The following is a 16899-nucleotide window of genomic DNA, read 5'->3' as shown; positions in this document are numbered from 1 at the left end:
GATGGACAAGACCCATCCGTTAGCTTAGCATAATGATCATTTAATTTTATTGCTATTGCTTTCTTCATGACTTATACATATTCCTCTGACTATGAGATTATGCAACTCCCGAATACTGGAGGAACACCTTGTGTGCTATCAAACGTCACAACGTAATTGAGTGATTATAAAGATGCTCTACAGGTGTCTCCGAAGGTGTTTGTTGAGTTGGCATAGATCGACATTAGGATTTGTCACTCCGTGTATCGGAGAGGTATCTCTGGGCCCTCTTGGAAATGCACATCACTATAAGCCTTGCAAGCAATGTGACTAATGAGTTAGTTACGGGATGATGCATTACGGAATGAGTAAACAGACTTTCCGGTAACGAGATTGAACTAGGTATGATGGTACCGACGATCGAATCTCGGGCAAGTAACATACCGATGACAAAGGGAATGACGTATGTTGTTATGCGGTTTGACCGATAAAGATCTTCATTTAATATGTAGGAGCCAATATGAGCATCCATGTTCCGCTATTGGTTATTGACCAGACAGGTGTCTCGGTCATGTCTACATAGTTCTCGAACCCGTAGGGTCCGCACGCTTAATGTTTGATGACGATTTGTATTATGAATTATGTGATTTGGTGACCTAAGTTTGTTCGGAGTCCCGGATGAGATCACTTACATGACGAGGAGTCTCGAAATGGTCGAGAGGTAAAGATTCATATATTGGAAGGCAATATTTGGACATCGGAATGGTTCTGAGTGATTCGGGTATTTTTCGGAGTACCGGAGAGTTACGGGAATTCGCCGGGGGAAGTTAATGGGCCTTATTGGGCATTAGTGGAGAGAGGGAAGAAGGGCCACGAGCTGGCGCGCGTCTCCCCCCTGCGGAAACTAAATTGGACAATGGGTGGGGGCGCGGCCCCCCTCTTCCTTCTCCCTCTCCCTCCTTTCCTTCTTTCCTACTCCGAAAAGGAAACAGAATCCTACTAGGACTTGGGAGTCCTAGTAAGACTCCCTACAATTGGCGCGCCCCTAGAAGGGCCAGCCTCTCTCCCTCCCTCCTTTATATACGTGGGCAGGGGGCACCCCAAAGGCACTCCAAGATTTGTCTTAGCCGTGTGCGGTGCCCCCTTCACAGTTACGCACCTCGGTCATATCGTCGTAGTGCTTAGGCGAAGCCCTGTGCCGATAACTTCATCATCACCGTCGCCACGCCGTCATGCTGACGGAACTCTCCCTCGTGCTCAACTGGATCAAGAGCTCGAGGGACGTCATCGTGCTGAACGTGTGCAGAATACGGAGGTGCCGTACGATCGGTACTTGGATTGGTTGGATCGAAGATGTTCGACTACATCAACCGCGTTACTAAACGCTTCCGCTTTCGGTCTACGAGGGTACGTGGACACACTCTCCCGTCTCATTGCTATGCATCTCCTAGATAGATCTTGCGTGATCGTAGGATTTTTTTTGAAATACCGCGTTCCCCAACATTTAGATATATAGTTACTGGTATAATTATCTTACCCGTACGTTGTTTGTTATACATAGTGCCATGGTTTTGATATCCGTCCCCGTCGGCCCTCGTCCGGTTTATGATTCGGATGTGGTATATTCTCTTTTATAACTATTTGTTGCATTTCGTGTTTATGAAAAATTATGCCCATCAAGTTGACATAGATATTTTTATCTAGGAGGTATGTGAACCGGAAATTCCAACCGACCCTATTGTCGAGAGATTATATTTAGTTAAAAATGAAAACGAGTATTTGAAAGAAAAAATGAAAATAATTGAGGAGGAGAAGATGGAATTGGAGTTGCATGTTGCTGATGTCGTCGATGATCACAAGATCAAGATGGAGAAAATGCGCTTGAAGATTAGAAAGATTAGAAAGTATGCCATTGATAGTGAGGCTTGGTATGATTATGCTGTTGGATCAATTGTTATCTTAGTTGCGATCTTGATTGCATTTGTTGTTGCATTTAAATGCTTTAGTTAGAGAGTTTGTATGTTGTTTTATGAGAATAAGTGTGTATGAAATTTATGTATGAACTTGTATTAATTTGGTCTTTTTGGTGGTGTGAAATGAGCCGACAATGGATGTACGATGACCGATGCTCTCCCTAGTTCGTTAATGGCGTGCGTAATTTTCTGCTTGCGGCTGAGGCCAACAAGTGGGCGGATGGTTTTATGTCTTGTCCATGTGCTGGCTGTAAGAATGATCACAATTACTCTAACTCAAGAACCATTCACTGGCACCTGTTTGAGTCTGGTTTCATGCCCCACTATAATGTTTGGACCAAGCACGGAGAAAGAGAGGTTATGATGGAAGACAATGAAGAAGAAGAGGACGATGTCAACTATCCTGGCCATGGGTTCCCTGAATACGATGGTACAACAATGGGGGAAGAAGCTGAGCCGGCAATGCGGGGAGAAGCTAAAGAAGAGGCATCAGATGAGCCCGCCGATGATCTAGGTCGAGCCATTGCCAATGCAAAGAGAAACTGTGCAAGTGAGAAGGAGAGGCTGAAGTTGCAGCGCATGTTAGAGGATCACAAGAAATTGTTGTACCCAAATTGCGAAGCTGACAAGAAAAAGCTGGGCACCACACTAGAATTGCTGCAATGGAAGGCAGAGAATGGTGTATCTGACAAGGGATTTGGAAACTTGCTGATAATGTTAAAGAAGATGCTTCCAAAGGACAACTAATTGCTCAAGAGTACGTACAAAGCAAAGAAGGTTGCCTCCCCTCTAGGATTAGAGGTGCAGAAGATACATGCATGCCCTAATGACTGCATCCTCTACCGCGGTGAGTCCGAGGATTTGGTATGCGGTGCATTGTGTTATAAGATCAGCCGCGATGACCCTGGTGATGTCGAGGGCGAGCGCCCCAGGAAGAAGATTCCTGCCAAGGTGATGTGGTATGCTCCTGTAATACCACGGTTGAAACGTTTGTTCCAAAACAAAGAGCATGCCGAGTTGATGCGATGGCACAAAGAAGACCGTAAGAAAGACGGGAAGTTGAGAGTACCCGCTAACGGGTCAGTGGAGAAAAAATGAGAGGAAGTGTGGGGGGGGGACTTTGCTGGTGACGCAAGGAACGTATGGTTTGGTCTAAGCGTAGATGGCATTAATCCTTTTGGGGAGCAAAGTAGCAATCATAGCACCTGGCCTGTGACTCTATGTATGTATAACCTTCCTCCTTGGTTGTGCATTAAGAGAAAGTTCATTATGATGGCAATGCTCATCCAAGGCCCTAAGCAACCCGACAACGACATTGATGTGTACCTAAGGCCATTAGTTGAAGAACTCTTACAGCTGTGGAATGGAAAAGGTGTACGTGCATGGGATGAGCTTGATCAGGAAGAATTTGACCTACATGCGTTGCTGTTTGTGACCCCTACATGCGTTGCTGTTTGTGACCATCAATGATTGGCCTGCTCTCAGTAACCTTTCAGGACAGACAAACAAGGGATACCACGCATGCACGCACTGTTTGGATGATGCCGACATTATATATTTGGATAATTGTAAGAAGAATGTGTACCTGGGACATCGTCGATTTCTTCCGAGCAGGAATCCCATAAGAAAGAAAGGCAAGCATTTCATAGGTAGGCAGATCACCGGACGAAGCCTCGCCACCGTACTAGTGATGATGTACATGATATGGTCAAGGATTTGAAGGTAATCTTGGGAAAGGGTCCTGGCGGACAATCTGTTCCAAATGACGCTGACAGACGCACACCCATGTGGAAGAAGAAATCTATATTTTGGGACCTACCCTATAGGAAAGACCTAGAGGTCCGCTCTACAATCGATGTGATGCACGTGACGAAGAATCTTTGCGTGACCCTGCTTGGCTTCTTGGGCGTGTATGGGAAGACAAAATATACACCGGAGGCACAGGAGGACCAGCAACGTATGCACGGAAAAGACGACATACATCAGGGTCATGCCATCTACGCTCTTACCAAAGAAGAGAAGGAAATATTCTTTGAATGCCTGGTCAGTATGAAGGTCCCGTTTGGCTTCTCGTTGAATATAAAGGGAATAATAAATATGGCAGAGAAAAAGTTCCAGAACCTACAGTCTCATGACTGCCACGTGATTATGACGCAACTGCTTCCGGTTTCATTGAGGGGGCTTCTACCGAAAAACGTTTGATTAGCCATTGTGAAGCTATGTGCATTACTCAGCCCAATCTCTCAGAAGGTAATCGATCCAGAAATCATACCAAGGTTAGAGAATGATTTGGTGCAATGTCTTGTCAGTTTCGAGTTGGTGTTCCCACCATCCTTCTTCAACATCATGACGCACGTCTAGTTCACCTATACGAAGAGATTAACGTTTTGGGTCCTGTATTTCTACACAATAGGTTCCCCTTTGAGAGGTTCATGGGAGTCTTAAAGAAATATGTTCATAACCCTGCTAGGCCAGAAGGAAGCATCTCCAAGGGCCATGAAAATGAGGAGTTCATTGAGTTTTGTATTGACTTTATTCCTGACCTTAAGCCGATTGGTGTTCCTGAATCGCGGCATAAGGGCAGACTAGGTGGAAATGGCACGCTAGGACCGAAATAAATAATATGTATGAACGGGCATTCTCTCACTCAAGCACACCACACAGTTCTACAAAATTCCGCCTTGGTGGCTCCGTATATGGGGGAACACAAGAATATTCTATGCTCCAAACACCTGGAGCAGTCCGACGACTGGATTACACGTGAACAAACGGGGACTTTCGCCGGTTGGTTGCATACACGTGCCATTCATGACGATGCTATTGAAGATGACATGTACTTGCTGTCCCAGTTACCATCTTCGAATATAATGACTTTCAAAGGGCATGAGATAAATGGGGATACATTTTACACGATCGCCGAAGATAAGAAGAGCACCAACCAAAACAGTGGTGTCCGCTTTGATGCACCAACCAAGAGGGGAAAGGACACATATTATGGTTACATAGAGGAGATATGGGAACTTGACTATGGACGTGGTTTGAAGGTCCCTTTGTTTCGGTGCAAATGGGTCAATCTGACACGAGGCGGGGTAACAGAAGACTCGCAATACTGAATGACAACAGTGGATCTCAACAATCTTGCGTACGCAGACGAACCATTCGTCCTACCCAATGATGTGGCGCAGGTTTTCTATGTGAAGGACATGTCTACCAAGCCGAGAAAAATAAAAGATAAGGAATCGAATACATCATATGATGAGCCAAAGCGCCACATAGTTCTTTCAGGGAAAAGAAACATCGTGGGACTGGATGACAAGACAGACATGTCAGAAGATTATGAAAAGTTTCATGAAATTGCTCCCTTCACAGTGAATATTGACCCGAGCATCCAGTTAAATGATGAAGATTGTCCATGGTTACGACGCAAAGGGACACACACAAAGAAAAAGTTTCACACCCAAAGATTCCACTCTGGGATGTGACCGGCTTCACTGTCATCACTTTCTTCTCTAGTGAGTTTTCGGACTTATATATCTGGAAAGTCCCACTTTGGACAAACTGTAGTGAATCTTTAAAATATTTAGGGTGCTTATGTGTTTTGGCATTTGAAATGTGTACTTTTGTGCTTCGGACAAACGTGTACCTTTCTGACTTCATTTGCTATTTTTTAGCTCATTTACTAATTTTTTGAGCTAAATGACCCTGAAATTGAAAAGCACTACAAAATGAACTCTGAAAAGGTTGAAAGTTGGCATGGTATCACCATTTCACCCACATAGCATGTTCTAAAAAGTTGAGAGGGTTACGGCAAAAACAGGATGCACTTCGTGTACAAAATGGACAATCTCTTTCGAAGTATCAGGGTTTCAGACGAAAACACATCTGTTACAAAGGTATTTCATTTTTTTAAACTTATTTCAACACCAGACTTTTTGTGTGTTCAGTATGCACCATTCAAAGCCATGTCATCAATTTTCAACCCTTTTGACTTCATTTGCTATTTTTATGCATTTACTGATTTTTTGGGCTAAATGACCCTAAAATTGAAAAGCAGTACAAATGAACTCCGAAAAGGTTGAAAGTTGGCATGGTATCACCATTTCACTCACATAGCATGTGCAAAAAGTTGAGAGGGTTACGACAAAAACTTGATGCACTTCGTGTACAAAATGGACAATCTCTTTCGAAGTATCAGGGTTTCGAATGAAAACACATCTGTTATAAAGGAATTTCATTTTGTTAAATAATCTAAGTATTACCAAATTGAATATAATGATAAAACACACTAATATTAAATAGTGGAAAAAAGAATTACTGAAAAATCTATTTTTAAAGTAAAGTTATTCACAAACTAGTAATTCACACAAAATTTAAATAATTCAAATTTAAACTATCCAAATTTGGAAACTACTAGCACTAACAGAAAGTTTATAATTTTTTTAACTAAAGCAAAAAGATTCACAGAGAAACTCTAAATAAAGGAAAAAAACTCAAAAATAAAAGAAAATAAATAAAGCAGAAAAGAAAAAAAATGAAAAAATAATAAAAAAGCCCGCCTACTGGGCCACAGCGGCCTGCATACGACTAGAAACCCAGCCTGTAGTTGGGCCAGGATGCAGGCCCGCAATCCCAGTAGGCCCCACAGGGCAGAGCAGGAGAGGTAGGCCCAGAAGGCCTGCATTTGAGAGGAGCTCAATGCAGTGCCCGCGCCGGGGCTTATAAACAGGTCCTGGCGCTCCTCAACTTGCAAAGTGGGACTAAAGTTTCGACACCGTGAAGCACGGGCCTTTAGTCCCGGTTGGTTGCTCCAACCAGGACTAAAGGGGGTGCTTTACACTACAGAAATCAAGAATTTGCCGTCTGCCATGGCAGACGGCAAAGGCATGCATGGCGGACGGCAAAGGCCTTTGCCGTCAGCCAGTAGACGACAAGACATCCGGTTGAACAAACTACGACAAAGGGCTCTTTGCCGTCTGCTGGCGGACGGGAAAGATGCAAAGGCCTTTGTCGTCTACTAGCAGACGACAAAGAGCCTGGACGGCACACGTGCCAACTGAGGTCCATTAGGGGGTTAACGGTGTGCTTTGCCGTCTGCGAGCAGACGACAAAGACCTTTGCATCTTTGATGTCTGCCAGCAGATGAAAAAGTGCCCAAATAGGCTAGCCCAGGTAGCTGCCACGTGGCATGCTATGCCGTTTGCTGGTAGACGACAAAGATGCAAAGGTCTTTGCCGTTTGCCAGCAGACGGCAAAGCTGCCAAATAGGCCAGCCCAGTGCACCCCAGGTTGCACAGGTAGCAGCCACATGGCAGCTTTGCCGTTTGCTAGCTGATGTCAAAGCTCTTTGCCGTCTGCTAGCGGACGGCAAAGAGCCTGTACAGCCCCTGCTTTTTCTGTTTTTTCTTAAATTCATTCAGTTTCACAGAATTTCACAGATATATATATAACAAGTTTCCAACAAAAAATATATAACAAGTTTCCAACAACATATATATAACAAGTTTCCAACAACAAGTTGTCCAACAACATATCCAACATAAAATAGTTTCATCCATACATACATATCCAACAACAAGTTTGCAACAAGTTTCCAAAAACATAAAGGAAGCACAAGGACAAGAGTAGACTCCATCAATGCAAGCTTCCTCATCTAAAGGAAATCTGCAAATTGGGAAAGAAGAAAGTTAGAAGAAGAACAAGAAGAAGACTAGCTAGACGAAGAAGAAGAAAAAGAAGAAAAAGAAGAAGAAGAAGAAGAATTTTTCTTCTCTTTCTTCTTCTCCTCTCCTCTTCTTTATCTTCTTCTTCTTCTAACTAAGGTAGGTAGAAATGCCATTTTTTAGCTAAGCTAGGTAAAAATGCTAAGTGTAGGTCATTTTAGAGCTAAGCTAGGTAACTAGGTGATTTTGGAGCTTAGTAAGGTTATTATGTCATTTTGGAGGAAAATAAGCTAAGTCTATGTCATTTTGGAGCTAAACCAAGGTTATCATGCCATTTTTTTTACCTAAGTATGCTAAGTATGTCATAAATGAACTAAAGAAGCTAAGTATAGGTCATTTTTAGCTAACCTAGGTAGTTATACCATTTTTGAGCTAACTACGCATATTAAGTCATTTAGGATGAAAAAAATGCTAAGTATAGGTCATTTTGTAGCTATCCTAGGTAATGTATGTCAGTTTGGAGCTAAGTAAGGTTATTATGTCATTTTTGAGGAAAATAAGCTAAGTATAGGTCATTTGGAGCTAAACCAAGGTTATTATGCCATTTTTAAGCTAAGTGAGCCAATTATGTCATAAATGAACTAGCTAAGCTAATTATAGAACATTATTGAGCTATCCTAGGTAGTTATGCCATTTTTAGCTAACTAAGCATATCAAGTCATTTTGGAGGAAAAAATGCTAAGTATAGGTCATTTTATAGCTATCCTAGGCAAAATATGTCATTTTGGAGCCAAGTAAGGTTATTATGTCATTTTCGAGGAAAATAAGCTAAGTATAGGTCATTTTGGAGCTAATTAAGGTTATAATGTCATTTTTGAGGAAAATAAGCTAAGTATAGGTCATTTTGGAGCTAAGTAGGTAATTTCTTAAGCTAAGTATGCATTTGTTAAGCAAAACACTTGGGAAAACTTACCATCATCACGGAGGTGAAGGACCGGTCGGGTTTGCGCCAGTGCCAGACGGAGAAGGACCGGTCAGGGTTGCGCCAGTGCGAGACGGAGAAGGATCGGTCGATGCTTGTCGGGAGGCATGCTGCACCAAAGATCATTTGCAATGTCTCGTTAGCATGATGCAACTAAAATGTGAATACTAGTAACTAATGACCAATCAAATGAAACTCACCGTGTCCGCTATACCAATCTGGGGCATCGGCGGAGGGGTCTGACCGTTTTTCTCGCACATGGACTGCACATTTTGTTTTCACGAGTCAGTCATATTAGTTAGTACTGAAACGAACATTACGTGCATGATTTGGCTCATATGCAGAAGAAACTTACCACGAGGAGCTCGTGTAGGGCCCGGTGAGACGCGTCGGTCCGGTTCCTCTCCGCCTCCAACAGACTAGCCGTCCTCTCCTCCAGCTCGATCTCCCCTGATTAGCCTGCCGGTTTGCCTCTGCTAGAAACTCCTGGGCCCTAGCCTCGATGGCGAGCTCCATTGGCCGTGGACGAGGCGGTATCTTAGGATCGAGCTCGTCTGGTGCTTCTTGATCTCCGGGAGAGTTCTAGGACAACTATGAGTCCATCCCCAATGGCTACCGAGCCATGGTACCTCCCGCCACCAGATAGCGTCACGATCTCTGCATCAAAAGGACTCTGGCTTGGGTTGAAGTCCTCCCCTTTCCTCGTCTTCCCAACATCTGTGTACCCCACGAGCTTGTTGTGGGAGGAGATGTTGGTGAAGCTCTCTGGATGATCGAGGTCATCCTCAGAGAATGCCTTGGCCTTCTTGTACGGGGCAGTATGGGCCATGGCATAGAGGTCGTACAGCGGTGGCACGTCCTTCTTGTTGTGTCCCGCCTAAAAGAGAGAAACAAAATATTAGTTAAGGGCTCAAGCTAGCATGAAGAATGAAATTGCATGAATCGTGAAGCAAACTACATACACAGTGATCCTTGTACTCAAACAGGTTGGAGCTCCCTTGATGGTGTGGCACACCTTGCATTCGGGCACGCTTATCCCTGGCCTTGTCGTGGACAGCTAGCCATTGGGGAGAGCACCACTCATCCACCAACGCCTCCCAACAGTCCATCCTATGCTTACACCATCTCGAGGGCACCTAAGTTAGGCAAAGAGAAATTTCAGCGCTATGCCTACGAATCAAATCAAGGAAACTAAGTACAAGGCCTTAAGAATAGGTAATTACCTTCATGTACTTCTCCTTACTCACATACTTGGCGCGGCACTTCTTCTTGGCCCTCTTAATGTTAGTCGAGGCGTAGTAGGCTCAAACAGCATGCACCCGAGCCTCGTGCCGTAAGTTCTGAAGCAGGCACGTGCACTCGGCTTCAAGAACCATAGCCGCGTCCGCCTCGTGTTCCTCAAGACACATGTAGAAGGTCTACAATCAAACAAGACAACACTAATTAGTATAATCACTAGCTACTGTTGTTTTTTAATTCTGTATAGGAGAAATTACCCAAAACCGCCGGATCACAATGTCGGCCACCATCTCGCACAAGACACCGTCAACCCTCTCCTCCCGCGGGGCTGGGGTAGCTACGTACAGCTCCCAGCTCAGTTCTAGTTGTGGAACCTGACCCTCACCGGGCAACGTGACCCACCCCGGGAAGTGGTGTCGGCAAAGCACACCAAGGACCTGGTTGGGCCTGCGGACACCAGGGGCGTGTTTCCAACCCCTGCAGTATGACAATGGCCAACACATTAGATATTCATTTGAAGAAACATGAAGGCAAAAGGTTAAAAAGAGTAAATGCACTTACTTCTCCCCGCTAGGCTCAATCAACCACCTGTGATCGCGGGTCGTCGGCACAGCCGGGAGCTTTGTACCACCACGCTGGTAGACCTTCTTGCTCCCCACAACCAACTCGCCCTCACTATAGCTATCGTCAGAAAAGGTGTCCTGGCCACCAGCATGACCACTAGTCTCCGGAGTCTCGTGGGACGAAGACTCTAGGACCGGAGTCTCGTGGGACGAAGACTCTGGGACCCGAGTCTCGTGGGACGAAGGCTCGACGACTCGAGGCTCGTCGGCCTGAGGCTCGTGGACCGGAGTCCGAGACGGGTCCAAGTCAGATGGGTCCACCTGAGACGGAGCACTCCCGTGGTCCAGAGAACCAGCTGGGGTGGCGGCGAGGAAGGCACAACAGCCTTGCTACCTCTCCCGCCGCCACGTCCTCCTCTAGCAGCCCTCTTCGTCTTCCCCGACCTCTCCCAGCCGAAGAAGAAGCGCCCACCGGTGTCGTCATACTGTCTACCAGTGCTCTCCAAAGGTGCTGGGGTGGAACAATAGCACCCCTCCCAGGACGCGCCGAGGAAGGAGGCTCGGAGCATTCTCGACCCGCGCCCACCATCTGTCAACACCTACAATGACAAAGAGTAAACGAAATTAGTACAACATAAACATAATAAAATATTTAAGTGTGTATCATCATCATGAACATAATAAAAAATTGAATAGCTAATAACATGAACTCATTAATAATATATATATATATATGCACATAATTCACAAATATATGACCCCGTCAGCCTCTGGAAGGCCAAAGAGCACCTTTTTCGAGAGGTGTAGGGGGTCGGGTTGTCGTGTCGGGTGTCGGGGTGTCATGTCGGGGGTTGGGGTGTCATGTTGGGGGTCGGGGTGTCGATGGTGTAGGGTCGGGGTCGGGGTGCTGTGTCGGGGTCGAGGTGCCGTGTCGGGGCGGGGTGTTGTGTCGGGGTGTCGTGTCGGGGTCGGGGTGCCGGGGTCAGGGGGTCGGGGTCTCGGGGTCGGGATGGCAAATCCTCGACCCCTTTTCCCCTTTTCCCCTCGACCCTCGACACCTTGATCCTTGACCCCTAGACCCTCGACTCCTTTTCCCCTCGATCCTCAACCCCTCGACCCCTCAGCGACCCTCGACCATCGGCGACCCTTTTTTTCTACTTTCCCTACTTCTTTTTTTCATCTTCTACTTCTACTTTTTTTCATCTTCATCATCATCATCATCATCATCATCATCATCATCTTCTTCTTCTTCTTCTTCTTCTGCTTCTTCTTCTTCTTCTTCTTCTTCTTCTTCTTCTTCTTCTTCTTCTTCTTCTTCTTCTTCTTCTTCTTCTTCTACTTATTGTTCTTTTTTTTCATCTTCTTCTTCTTACCCTTCTTCTTATTCTTCTTCTTCCTCTTCTTCTTTTACTTATTTTTTCATCGTTCTTCTTCTAAAATATAAACCTAAACCTAGCACTAACCTAAACCTACCACTAACCTAAACTTTCTTCTTCTAATAATCGAATGTTCTTTCTTTTATAACTTTTTTTCATCTTCTTCTTTCTTTCTTTCTTCTTTCTTTCTTTCTTCTTCTTCTTCTTCTTCTTCTTCTTCTTCTTCTTCTTCTTCTTCTTCTTCTTCTTCTTCTTCTTCTTCTTCTCCTTCTTCTTCTCCTTCTTCTTCTTCTCCTTCTTCTTCATCTCCTCCTTCTTCTTCTTCTTCTTCTTCTTCTTCTTCTTCTCCTTCTTCTTCTTCTCCTTCTTCTTCTTGTCCTTCTTCTTCTTGTCCTTCTTCTTCTTCTTCTTCTCCTCCTCCTCCTCCTCTTCTTCTTCTTCTTCTTCTTCTTCCCCCTTCTACTTATTCTACTTTTCTTCTTATTTTTACATCTTTTTTACTTCCTTTAATTATGACTATTTAACTAAAACCTAACACTAATATAATATAATCTAATCTAGCTAACTATATATCTAATATCTAAAACAGAAAAGAAAAAAGAAAAAAACAGAAAAGGGGGTGGCAGGGGCTCACCGTGGCGGGGGGAGGGGGCGACGATGGGGTGGCGGCGGGGCGGGGAGGGGGCGGCGACGGGCGGCGCTCCTCGGGGGCGGCTGGGGAGGCCAACCCGCGGCTGCGGCGATGAGGCGACGGCGACGGGGTGGGGAGGGGGCGGTGACGGGGCAGGGAGGGGGCGGTGACGGGGTGGCGAGGGTGTGGCGGCGACGGCGCGGGGTAGCAGGGAGGGGCGGTGAGGGGGCGGCGACAAAGAGGGGGTGGGCCGGTGGGCGACGGGGCGGCGGCGGTGCTCCTCGGGCCTGGAGGAGAAAGAGGAGAAAGAGAGAGAGGGCGACAGCGGGGGCGCAACGTTAAGTCGAAATCAAAGCGTTGCCGTCCACCGCGCCTTTGCCTTCCGCTAGCAGACGACACAACTTCTTTGCCGTCTGCTAGCAGACGACAAAGAGGGGGGGGGGTCGTTATGGCTTAACAGCCAATGGGCCAAACCCCCTCTTTGCTGTCCGCTAGCGGACTGCAAAGAGTTGGCTGATGGCAAAGCCACCCTTTGCCGTCTGCTGGCTCTTTGCCGTCTATTTTCTTCTAGCTGATGGCAAAGCTAGTCTTTGTCGTCTGCTAGCAGACGGTAAAGATGTGGCAGACAACAAATCTTCTTATTCCAGTAGTGTTAGTCCCTGTTGAAGCCACCAACCGGGACTAAAGGCATGTGCTTTCCGCCGCTTGGCCTGGCCAAAATAGACCTTTAGTCCCGGTTGGTGGATCCAATCGGGACTAAAGGACCCTCCTATATATACTGCCACTTCAAAAATTTGCAGTTTCATCTTCTTCTCTTCGTCCTCTCCTCTGCTTCGTCGACATCGCCGCCGCCCTCCGTCACCGACCCCGTCGCTACCCCCGTCGCGCGCCGTTGCTGTCGCCGTCCCTGTCGCCGCCCCCCGTCGCCTTGCTTCGCCACCGTTGCCCGCCGTGAGCCCCTGCCGCCATGGCCGCGCCCATCGAACCCGCACACACACACAACCGTTAGATGAATTATTTTTTGTTTTTTTGTTTTTAATACTTTTATATGAATGTATATATAAATGTTAGATGAATTAGATATATATAAATGTTATATTAAATTTTTAGATGAATTCTGACACACACACACACATATTTTCTTAAATATTTTCTGGTTTTCGGTTTTTAGTTGAATTAGATATATATATATATATATATATATAAATGTTAATTAGATGAATAAGTTTTCTATACTTTATGTTTTGATGTTTTAGATGTTCTATTGAGTAGGAATTTTTTGATGTTTTATATGTATATATCTATGTTTTGATGTTTTAGATGTTTGAATGTATTAAAAGTTTGTCATATTGAAAAAAGTTTGAATGTTTCATATTTCACGATGCAACATTTGATCCAATCTAACTAGATGAAATAATTTTGACATATGTCAAAGTTTGATTATATGTCAAAGTTCTACATGCAGCAGGACAGTGCGAGGCCCAGCCAAAAAGTTGAAGGATGGCGTAAAGTACAACATCGATGCCATCAATCCTAATGGTGAACCGCGCGAGCCTAAGAAGAATGCGGGTAAGTTCATTCGTCAGTGCGGAGTTCTTGTGAAGGACCAAATCCCGATCTCCATTCAAGAATGGAAAAAGCCAGCAAAGGAACGTCCAGATCTTACTTTTGTCGACCAAAGAGCAAAAGATCGGCTTTGGGAATCTCTCATGTCACATTTCACCCTACTAGATCATTTCACAGATGCAGATGTGGAGAAAGTCAAGAATGCTGCTCTTAGGAAGATGGCGATAGCATTCAACAACCACCGGAAAAGTATATGGAACAAGTACGTCGAAGGAGGAAAGAAGACTTCAGAATTCAAGGGAACACTGGAGAAGCAAAGAGATCACTGGGACACTTTCATGAAATTCAAGGAATCGAAAGTAGCTCAGGAACGGTCGAGAATAAACAAGCTCAATGCCGTGAAAAAGATATGGCACCATAAGCTAGGACCAGGTGGCTACGAGGTGGCCCAGCCTAAGTGGGATCTCGCAGAGCAACAGATGGTGGATGCAGGGGTCATTCCGGTTACATTGAACTGGCCCCGAGGTCCAGGACTTGGTTCTGTGCGCATGGGGGGACATTGGACCCAAAGACATGCGAGGTTTTGGAGCGGGCAAGTCTTAAAGGAGCCGACCTCAATTTCATTGTTGCAATAGAAGTGGCCCGAACGGGGGTGTTCACGCCAACCGAGAGAACGACGAGCTTACACGTGCCCTGAATAACACTGAACACCCGGGAAGAACACGGGGCAAAGACATTGTTCCGTGGTTTGAGGGGTTTGCGGACTAGAACGCCGACTACAGAAGCCGTGCGAGAAAGAAGATCCAGGAGGAGAAGAAGAGGAAGCTGGAGGAGGAGCAGAGGAAGCAGGAAGCAGATTGCCTTCGAGGCCTAGAATCAAGGCACGCGGAGTTGGCACTCGCTTTCCAGCGGCAGCAGCAGCAGATCGACTCACTTAGCCAGGAAACGGGGTCTCAGCAGCGGCACCAGCTAGCAGATCCAGCATTGGATATTACCGTCCCATCCCTGCCGAGAAGCAGCATGGGTTCTGCCCCGGGCCATGAGGCACTGCTGGATAGATACCCTGTGGATGACATCATGGATAACAATAATTGTGAGCTACACTTTAAAATCAAGAATATATCCATGAAGGTGGCGGATGGCGTTGCTTATACAAATCCCCCTGAAGCAACCCTCCATTTCAATCCGATTCCATCTGGCTATGCTCGTGTCACGGTTGATGAAGTGGTGGCACAATATTCACGGCTAGAGCTTGACATTCCTGGAGGTGACGACGAGCGCACACAGGGAGAGGCCATACATCGTATCATTCTATGGAGAAAGGATGGAATCGTCTTTCCAAGGCCACCGACACCGCGTCAGCTGGCTCTTCCTCCAAGTCCGCCACCGCGTCAGCAGACTCCAGCTCCTCTAAGTCAGCCACCGCCTCTGCAGACTCCTGCTCCTCCAAGTCCGCCAACGCGTCAGCCCACTCCTCCTCCTCCAAGTCTGACACCGCGTCAGCCCACTCCTCCTCCAAGTTCGGCACTGCGTCAGCCCAGTCCTCCTCCTCCAAGTGAGGCACCGCGTCAGCCGTCTCTGCAGCCTCAGCGGGATCCGCCGCCTAAGCAACAACGGAAGAGAGCCACCGCAGCTACGGCGGCTAGCGGTACAAGTACAAGAGGCAAGAGATACCAATTTGATCCAAGCCTCAAGCCTCTTCCAAGAGGCCTTACGAACTGACTGAGGAGGAAAATGAAACCGAAGTGCTAGCCCAACGGAGGGCCCATTTTGGACCAAAACCACCATCACCGCCAAAGGAGAAAGTACCTGAGCATGTCTCTGGCCACTTTATTCGTATGGCTCAACCACCAGCTCCCAAGCCTAGGGCCTCAGACTATGAGCGCGAACTCAGCAAGTCATATCAAGCACAACAAAAGGAGTCGAGTTCGAGTCCAGCCAAGCAGCTGCCAGAAAAAGCGGGAAAATTATTCCCCAGCTGTGAGAACAGGCGGTGCAATCCCCCCGTTCATTGTACCAACACATGTGAGTACCCGCGCCGATCAGCTGCTAATAACCGAAGACCATAGAAGGATGGCTGAAGAGGCTGGTGTCACTGTTTATCAACTCCTAGAGATCGAGCCCATGGAAACTTTTACCGAGGAGCAACTAAAACAGAAATATGCCCGTGGCGAACCTCCGGTCAAGCCTGAGGAGGTCAAGAAGCTCTCAACGAGAATGTATGAATTGCATGAATGGTACATGAAAATTGCCAAGACTACCAATCGAGAGTCCCTCATGGTGAGAGGCAAGCCAGAGCATTACTACGATGAGAATGCTCTGTATGTTGAGTTTACAAAACTGTTTCAGTTATTCAATCAAGACACCCTCGACAAATCTATTGTCAGTTGCTATTGTCTGTAAGTGATTTCTTTCTGTAATTTAAGTCTCAAGCTAGTTGTAGTGCTCATTGATCATTACCATTAATTATCCTCACTATATTATTTTTTGTGGTATTATGCAGAATGAAGATCTATGAAATGAAAAAAGCTGGACGCTATGGCATTGGGTTCACGGACCCAAATACCATTAATGAAGAGACATGGAAACGTGAATGGGATCGAAAAGACACAGAGAAAAGCTTGCTAGAGTTCTTGAAGCGCCTAAATACCTGTCCAGAAATACTACTTCCTTACAACTTCGGGTGAGTCACACTGTCTTGTACTACAAATTCTATTTTTGCTTACTAGCTAGATGTGAATAAGTGTATAGGGTTTAGGGTAGTTGATGAGTTATGCACATGCCCGCTTAATTATACATGCAAACGTGTGCGCATGCAATTTCCACTGGATCTTGTTAATCATTGAAGTTGACGAGGGAAAAGTTGAAGTACTGGACTCACTACTTAAAGAAGTTACTGAATACGAAATCGTGAAGGGGATGGTCGACAG

This window comes from Aegilops tauschii, chromosome 2, assembly GCF_002575655.3.
Source record: "Aegilops tauschii subsp. strangulata cultivar AL8/78 chromosome 2, Aet v6.0, whole genome shotgun sequence".
NCBI classification, from domain to species: Eukaryota; Viridiplantae; Streptophyta; class Magnoliopsida; order Poales; family Poaceae; genus Aegilops; species Aegilops tauschii.
The sequence above is the reverse complement of the archived record's forward strand: the minus strand, read 5'-3'. Positions refer to the sequence as shown.